Below are 9,264 nucleotides of genomic sequence, written 5' to 3'. Positions count from 1 at the left end.
AAATATTGTTTGCTTTCTCAAGTAAACTTTTACCCATGCCCTGAATTTTATTTTTAGCTTAATGGGGATATCAGTGATTATTACTTTTTCATTTTTTAAAAGAAAATTATTGGGATTACTAAGTACTTCTTTTTCTTACTTAGAAAAAACTGTTAATAGAGATCTAATTAGCAGTCACATTTGCATAATGACATTCTGTTAATATTGGTCATTTTACCATTTAACACTTAGACAACTTTTAACCCCTCCTTTCCCTATAATAGATTCTATGTTATTTCCCACACTAAGTGAGAAACAATCAAGTTGAACTAAAGTAAAGACAACACATTCAACTGATTCATCTCACTACTTTAATAAGTGACGTGAGAATGTTTCCTCCCTATGAAACACAGTGGCAAATCCTCATGAGATCTTGAAGAGAGTAACAAATGCATGACAGAATTAACAAGATGTGCTCATGGGCACACTGCTTGCTCATTACCTAGGTATTGATACAGATTAGGTATTAACCAAAGTTAACTTCAGATGTAAAAGCACAAAGTTCGATTCAGCACTCCATACTTGAAACAGGAAGCAAGATCACTTTCACAATTACATGTTGCTCAGGGCCTCTACCTCAGGAAGGGCTTTACCTTTCAGCAGCTAGATAGAGAATTTCCCTACCTCCAATGCTCACATGGCTGATCTTGTTTTCTGTGTCCCATTTGGCACAGCAAGTAGCATTATCTCCACCCCCTATAATGATGACACAATCCTTGGAGGTGGCTTTTAAAACTTCATTCATGAGGCCTTTGGTTCCCTTAGCAAAGGCATCCCATTCAAATACCCCCATATGTCCATTCCAAATAATAAGCTTTGCCTGGGTCACAATTTGAGCACTGTTTTTAATGCTCTCAGGACTGTAGTTCAAACCCACCCAGCCAGATGGTATGCCAGACTCTAGAGTGGCTTGTCCAACTTTTGCATGCTCATGAAACTTGCCAGCAGTTACAAAGTCAACAGGAAAGAGTTTCTTTACAGGATTGTTTTCTGCTTCAGCCATGATTTCTTTGACAATTTTGGCTCTCTTCTTCAAACAAGGAAGCACTACTCTGGTATGTTCTATATGGCAAATGTTTTGCTCTGATTGGTTAATAAATAAGACACTGGCCAGTAGCCAGCAGGAAGTATAGGTGGGACTAACAGAGAGGAGAATTGAGGGAACAGGAAGGCTGAGGCAGAGAGACCTGCCAGCTGCTGCCATGACAAGCAAGATGTAAGGTACCAGTAAGCCATGAGCCACGTGGCAACCTATAGATTAATAGAAATGGGTTAATTTAAGATAGAAGAAGTAGATAACAAGAAGCCTGCCACGGCCATATAGTTTATAGGTAATATAAGTTTCTGAGTGATTATTTTATATGTGGGTTGTGGGACTGCAGGGGCTTGGTGGGACCTGGAGAGAAGCTCTCCAGCTACAAAGCACCAATCTCCATTTTCTTGAGTTCCTTTGGGAAGGTGTAAGCCATCCCACCTCCAATAATCATAAAGCTGACTTTGTCTAACATGTTTTTGATGAGTTGGATTGTGTCTTTTACTTTGGCTCCACCAAGGATAGCCAGGAAGGATTTCTCTGTGTGTTCTAAGACTTTGGCAAAGTATTCTAGTTCCTTTTTTTCATGAGGAACCCAGATGCCTTTGCTCCCACCACAGGACTGTGGGCCTGGTGTGTGGTGCCAAAAGCATCTTCAACATAGATATCACTGAGTTTTGACAGTGATGCTCTGAAGGCTTCTACTTCATCTGGCTCAATGATAATCATTCTTTCAGAAGGATCTTGACCCTTGCCTTCTTGCTCCATGTGGAATTGCAGGTTCTCCAAAAGGATTACAGACCTATTATCTGGGTTGTCACAATGTTTCTCTACTTTTGAGTCCACACATCCTTCAGGAATATAACATCCTTACCAAGCCTTGATTTGAGCTCAGCAGCAATAGGCTCTAAGGAATATTTGTCTGGCATAGGGGCACTGTCAGACCAGCCATGGTGACCCATGAGACCTACTAACTTGTCTCCCTTTTCCAGACAACGCTTGATGCTTGGGATGACAGCCTTGATTCGCTGATCGTTGGTGATTTGGTTGTTCTTTATGGGAACGTTCAAGTCTTCTCTTATGATGACTCTTTTCCTCTTAACCTCTACATTGCCCAGAGTCAACTTACTAGAAAGAGGCATCTTGATGGTATTTTGAACAACCTTTTTATTGCTGCTTGGTGGAGATTTTTAACTCTTGAGTCTTGACCCAAAATCTTTTTTAGTTTTCTCCTAGAATTCCCTTTGCTTTTGAGGCTATTGTGAATGAGGGTGTTCCCTTTTCCCAAGATTTCTTTCTCTGTTTCTAATTTTTTCTGCTGGAATTTATAGTACATTATGTATAATATAATACCATCAAAAATAGTAATAATTTAAGCTCTTTTCCTATCTGTATGTTCTATTCTATGTCTCCGGCACAACAGCCAGTGACAGGCTTTGAGAGGAAATCCAGCTCTGTGATTGGTCTTGACCCTGTCTATCTTGATTTGGAAAGTTTTGCCTGATACAGACTCAAATTGTCATCCTAGAATACTAAACAGTGAAACTCAGAGATGATCGCTAAAGTTGGGAAATTAAAAAGCTTTCAAAGTAAAAAGTGAAAGAGGGTCAGTTTTTTTTCCTCCTGGTTCTTGTTTCTACATCATCTTTCAAATCTGCTTTGTTCTTAAGAATTTAATAAGCACAACCAACCAAAAAAATTACATAACTCTTCCCCAAATCCAATCTCCACTTATATTACTGAATAAAATCATCAGCAATGCAAATGATGTAATTTGAAAGCAATTTTCTTTAATTCAAGGCAGCATAAGATATGTCTTCTGTCTGTAATGAATATTTGTGCTGAGTTTGGTGTTAGGCATTGTGATATATTGTTGCTTTTTGTGGGGTTCATGATTTTTCTTAGTATAGGGTTCTTAAATTATTTATTTAATTTTAGACTTCGGTGAAAGAATTTTTGCTGCCTCCTGCAGGATACTAGCACAGGATACTAGCAAAGAGAACATCACATCACTTTCAGAATTCAGGAGTTATGATATTGTCCCTTTTCTTTTATCCTACTTTCTTTGGTTTACTTCTTGTATAATTTAGAAATCAAGTACTTCTTGAGTTGGAACTTTCTAACAAGAACAAAAATGAGTAAAAAAAATTCACAAACATATTTATAAGTTTGGTTGAATGGTGAAACTAGTATTATATCTCTCCAGGTTGCTCTTTTCATTCAGGATTTCTTGGGCTCTGTCTGGGGTCTTTGGAGTTGCCACATGTATTTTTTGATGTTCGTTTTTCTGTTTCTATGATGACTGTCATATAGGATTGCTTTAATTCTGTAAATCACTTTAAGTAAGTTGATCAGTTTCACAAAATTAATTCTACAAATCCGTGAATGTGTATGTGGGATGGATCTTTCCATAGACAAGTGTCTTGCCCCTTCTCTTCTAGAGATCTAAAGCTCCCATTGTCAAGGTCTTTCAACTTCCTTAGTTTTCTCCTAGAATTTCCTTTGCTTTCGAGGCTATTGTGAATGAGGGTGTTCCCTCTGCCCGTGATTTCTTTCTCAGTTTCTAAATTTTTGTGCTGGAATTTATCTCATATTATGTATAATATAATATCATCAAAAATAGTAATAATTTGAGTTCTTTTCCTATCTGTATCTTTTTAACTTATTTCTTTTGTCTTATTGTTCTATCTACCACTTGTAGATGTAACGAACTGTCTTATTAAATAAGAAACACAGAGCCAATACAGAGATAAAAGCCAAGAGGTCAGAGCAATAGCTAAGAGCTAAAAACCTTACCCTTCATTATTGCAGTGGTCCTACCTCCCCGAAAGAGACCTACTTCCTGTGTCTGTCTTTTTTTTTTTTATAGAGTTTCTGTTCTGCTTTCTCATTGGTTGTAAACCCAACCACATGACCTCCTAGTCACTGCCTGTCTGTACAGACCTCCAGGTCTTCTATGGTTGGTATGAGATTAAAGGCATGTGTCTCCAATGCTGGCTGTATCCTTGACCACACAGAGATCTACCTAGCTCTGCCTACCAAGTGCTGGGATTAAAGGCATGCACCACCATTGCCCAGCTTTCACTATGACTTGCTAATAGCTCTGATCCCTGGGCAACTTTATTTGTTAACATACAAATCACATTTCAGTACAAATAAAATATCACTATAACTGCTTCAAGCACTATGTTGTAAAACTGTGAGGATAGAGGACAACCCTATTTTATTCCTGATGTAACTAAATAACTGAGTTTTGCTCCATTTAGGAAAATGTTGTTTGTGGGTTTGTCATATACAATCTTTATTATGTTGAGGTATGCTCCCTCCCATCCAACTTTTCCTAGGACTTTTACCATGAAGCCATTTTGTGTAGGTGGACTTTTCTGTTGTACCAGTCAGGTCCCAAATAATAACAGAGAGACATTATTAATTAGAAATGCTCAACCAATAGCTTAGACTAATTTTTTAACTAGTTCTTATAACTTAAATGACCTATTTTTATTAGTCTATGTGCTGCCCTGAGGCTTGTTTACCTCATGTACATACTTCCCATCGGGCCTGCTCTGTGTCTCATGGCATTTCCTCATGACTCCTCAGACTCTGTTCTTCTTTTCCCCAGCATTCTCTCTGCCCCAAAAATGCTGTCTAGCCATTGGCCAGTCAGCTTTTTATTAACAATGAGAGCAAAACATTTTCACAGTCTACAGAAAGATTATTCGACAGCACTTCCCTTGTTTTGTCTAATTAAAAAGGAAGAGTTTTACTTTAACAGAGTAAAATTATATACCACAAAACAGTTATCAATTAAGAATTATAGTTACAATATCCAGTCCTTTTGTGTTTGGCAAAATAGAGAAAATACTCCATCACCTGTCTTCTGAAGAGTCCAGAGTTTCATACATAATTTTCTTTCTACCATGATTATGGAGAACTGCAACTGTACTACCATGATTATGGAGAACTGCAACTGTATCTATCTATTCTTCAACCCCATCAAAGACCTGAGAAGGAAATAATAACATTTCTGAGTAAACAGAAAGTTCAGAGAAAGTAACTTCCAAAATTAAGAGATGATAGAAACAATTGGCTACTTGGACAGACACTCTAGGTTCTCATGTAACATTGAGGCATCCAACTTTGTCCTATAGACCTAGTAATCTGACAGACAGTTTTGAGATGCAGGGAATTTTGAAGGACTGTCCTAACCATGTCTCAGCAAAACTTGGCAATCACTCTTTTGTATATCTCGTTGATCCAGTTTGAAATGTACACTGTCAGCAATTGACGCAAGTTTTCTTTTCCCAAATGGATAGTTTTGCCATAAAGAAAGTAAAATCCATATATAGGTTCTTTGATGCCTGTAATTCCCTTTTGAAGTAAATTGGTGCTGTCTGGAGTAGACATGTCTCACTGTCATGAATAGCCTTAGTTTATTAAAGATCCTGAATTCCATATTCTGTAGATCTTTGAAGCATTTGAAGACCATCTATCTAAATATATCTGTTTAACCTTGAAAAATTCTAATATGATAACAATTTTGATTATTATAAATGACTTACTACTCACCTGTATTTTTAATTATAGCAAATTATAGTATAGCAAAAATAACATTATATTTCTATCAATAAACCAAAATCTATACCAATGTAAAATATTTTGAGAATAATATTTGTTTTTTGAATGAAGTATATTCAATAATTTACCATTTTTCCTATCATTCCTATATCATACGCACCTTATATCCTCTAGAATGAGATCTATGAATTTAACTCTTTTGTTTGGCATTTTCTGTGAGTACAACCAATAACAACTTGTAACTAACCCCCATAAACAATGACAAACATCCATAATCCATTGAATAGCCAAAACCCACCCATACCCCATCTCTTCAGAATGTGGGCATCATTTTTTAGACTGCCTTCTGTTATTTGTGGGTGGTGATATCTTTGGAAAAAACTTGAGAAAATCAGGATAATTGTTAAATTTTGACTAGAGTAATTTGTGAGATTGGACCATCTCAGCAAGCAGCTTTGAGGCTGTTTGAGATGCAGAATTCTGAGAAGACTGTAAGAGGCATTTTGAGTTGCTAGATCACCTGGGCCATCTGTTTTCATTGGTGTCTGGTTCTCTTGTTCTGATAATACATGAACTTTTAAAGGTAATATACATGTCTGTATTAATGCAGTATAGACTGTGTGTTGTACACAAGTTAGCCAAAGCTGGTTTTTTGTTTTTGTTTGAGCAGGTAAAATATACGTTACCTGTTTTATAGCTTTTCTAGGTTTGTTTCTTTATGTATGGAATGAGGATTTTCAGGAGAATCTGCCCCTATCTACCCTGATCCATAGCAAACTGGAATGAATCCACAGCCTTTCATTTCTTGTGGAAATAAAAGCATAACCTCTTTCTCAAAGCAACATATCTCTGACTTCCATTTTGAAGTCAGGATATTTTTTAAATATATAGGTTGTTTTAATTTGGCAGCTTTCATAATCAAAAGTCTCTTTGTAGCTATTGCTTCTTTATCAGTAGTCAAAATAAATGTTAAAGACAGCACAATAGCATATAAGATTCAGACTCCCTGTTTATTTTCTATCTTTGCATGGCTTTTTCCTTCATTTTACTTTATTCTTTCTTTGAATACTTTATCTTTAAACTATTTTTATGACTGTCTATACCATTTCTCTTTTCTCTCCCAAGCCTATGTACATTTTTAAACACACTGTAAATCACTTAGAACTTTTTTCCCATCTGAATTTGTCTTTAATGCATATCTATAATCTTTTCTGTCTGCATGAGCAAAACTAAAATTCACTATACATTTTAGTTCATAGTGTACTGCTGGAGCTCTCTCTGGCAGCACTTACACTGGCAGCTCAAGCCAGAAGGCAGCAGCTGGAAGATATATCACTGTACTTCAGTTTGCTTGAGAGACATGAGACAAGGGAGCCATGTTTGGCTCTATTTTTTTGTGTGTTTAGGACCTTCCTTAAAAAGCTTTTTTCAGGTCTTATGTGGACTTAGGTGCCCCACTTTCAGTTCCATATGTAGGCAGACTTTTCTGTTTCACCAGCCAGTTGCCAAATAACCATGTAGAGACTTATTTTTAATTGTAAATGCTCAGTCGATAGCTTAGGCTTATTTTTAGTAAGCTATTATAACTTAAATTAACCCATTTTTATTATTCTAGATGCTGCTCTGAGGTTCATTTACCTCATACTCATACTCCCCATCCTGCTCACTCTGCATCTCATCGAAACACCTCATGATTCCTCAGACCCTGCTTTTCTTCTCCCCAGTATACTCTCTGCCCCCCAAAATCCTGCTGAGCCATTGGGCAGTCAGCTTTTTATTAAAAATGAGTGCAACGTATCTTCATAATATACAAAAGGTTTATCCCATAACAATGGTGGATTTTATCAAAGGCCTTTTCTGCATCTATTGAACAGATTATATATTTTGTCATTTATATGATTTATTGTGTTTATTGGCTTATGTATTGAACCACCCTTGCATCTCCTATATAAAGCCAACTTGATCCAGGTGGATGATTTTTTTATATGACTATATGCAGCTTACAACTAATTATTGAGGTTATTTCCTTCTATGTTTATTAGGGATATTGGCCAGAATTATGATAATCATCAATATCATTAATATTATTCTCCTTTTCTTTTGCATTCTCCCTCCCTCACTCTTCTTTTCTTTCTCTTTCTCCTTTTCCTCCTCCTCCTTTTGATGTTGTTTCTTTACCTGGTTTATGCTTTAGGTAATACCAGCTTTGTAGATGTAGTTTGTTGGTGAAGTTTCCATTATCAGTTTTTTATTATTAATTTTTACATCCTGACCACAGTTTCTCCTTCTTCATTTCCTCCCAGTCCTTCCCCCATCTATTCTATCCCAATATCTACTACTCCTCTATTTCTCTCTAGAATAAGGCAGATTTCTCATGGATATCAAAGAAACATGGTATATCAAGTTGCAGTAAGTCTAGACACCTCCCTTTGTATTAAGGCAGGATAAGGTGATCTGATAGGAGGAAAATGGTCAGAAAAGCAGTCAAAAGAGTCAGAGGCAGGCACTGCTCCCACTGTTAGGAATCCCACAAGAAGACCAAACTACACAACTGTAACATATGTGCTGAGCATTTATAAGGGTTGGCAGTTCAGTTTCTGTGAGCCCTTATGAGCCCAGGTTAATGGATGTTGTGGGTTTTCTTGTGGTGTCCTTGACGCCTCTGGCTACTACAATCTTTCCTCCCCCTCTCCCACAGGAGTCCGTGATATCACCCTAATGTTGGCTGTTAGTCTGCCTCTGTTTCTGTCAGTTGCTGGATGAATCCTCTCTGATAATCATTGGAATCAATCTATGAGTGTAGCAGAATATCATTAGGAATAGCACAATATTGTGCAATTTAATGTCCATGAGTTTATATAATTATTAGAGCATTGCTTGCTGTTGAATTTATGATTATAATTCATGTGTTATGTAAAATACATGAAGTTATTTCAGTTTGTTTGAATCTGTTAAAATTTGTTTTGTGTCCCAAGCTGTTGTCCATTGTAGAGAAGCTAAATATAATATGTGAATATTTTTTGTTTAGTAAAATATTCTACAGAAATCCAATAGGTCTACTTGATATTTGATGCCATTTAATATGATGTTTCCTTTTTTTCTACATGACTTTTCTTTTAGAAAAAGTGGGGTATTAAATTCACCTCTTATTATTAGGTTTGTGTTAATATATGTCTTTATTTCCAGTAGCACATGATAAAAAGTTTTATATAACTTTTTATTATCATTATTATTAACCAACTGTTGATGTTTTACTAAAAGACTTATTTAAAATATAGACACAATAAGGGGTGACTCAAGTTTCAGAAAATCAGGAGATTTAGTTCATCACAGTAACCTAAACATACATTCAGTATAAAGTTTCCTATGTCTTAAGTATAAGGTAATCTATATAAAAAAGAGCCTGTTCTGAAGGTATTTTATTTATTTATTAATTGAGCGAGCAAATGTAGAGCACATAGGAGGTACTTGGTCAGGTGGAGGGTGAGGAAAAGAAGAATAATCCAGTTCAATGGCCTAGACCATATTTCTAACAAGATCATAGAAATCTTTCCCTAAACTGAGGGTAGACATACTCAAACAGGCTGAGAAGCACACAGAACTCCAAATAGACAAGA

General features: G+C 36.3%; 1 pseudogene; it reads right to left on the bottom strand.

The window, feature by feature from the left end:
• Positions 1–591: 591 nt before the first annotated feature.
• LOC102925298 (phosphoglycerate kinase 2-like) lies at positions 592–2,214 on the bottom strand (annotated as a pseudogene).
• Positions 2,215–9,264: the final 7,050 nt, after the last annotated feature.

Source organism: Peromyscus maniculatus, chromosome 21 (assembly GCF_049852395.1).
Source record: "Peromyscus maniculatus bairdii isolate BWxNUB_F1_BW_parent chromosome 21, HU_Pman_BW_mat_3.1, whole genome shotgun sequence".
NCBI classification, from domain to species: Eukaryota; Metazoa; Chordata; class Mammalia; order Rodentia; family Cricetidae; genus Peromyscus; species Peromyscus maniculatus.
Note: the sequence above shows the minus strand (reverse complement) of the source record. Positions and strands in the feature narration are given on the sequence as shown.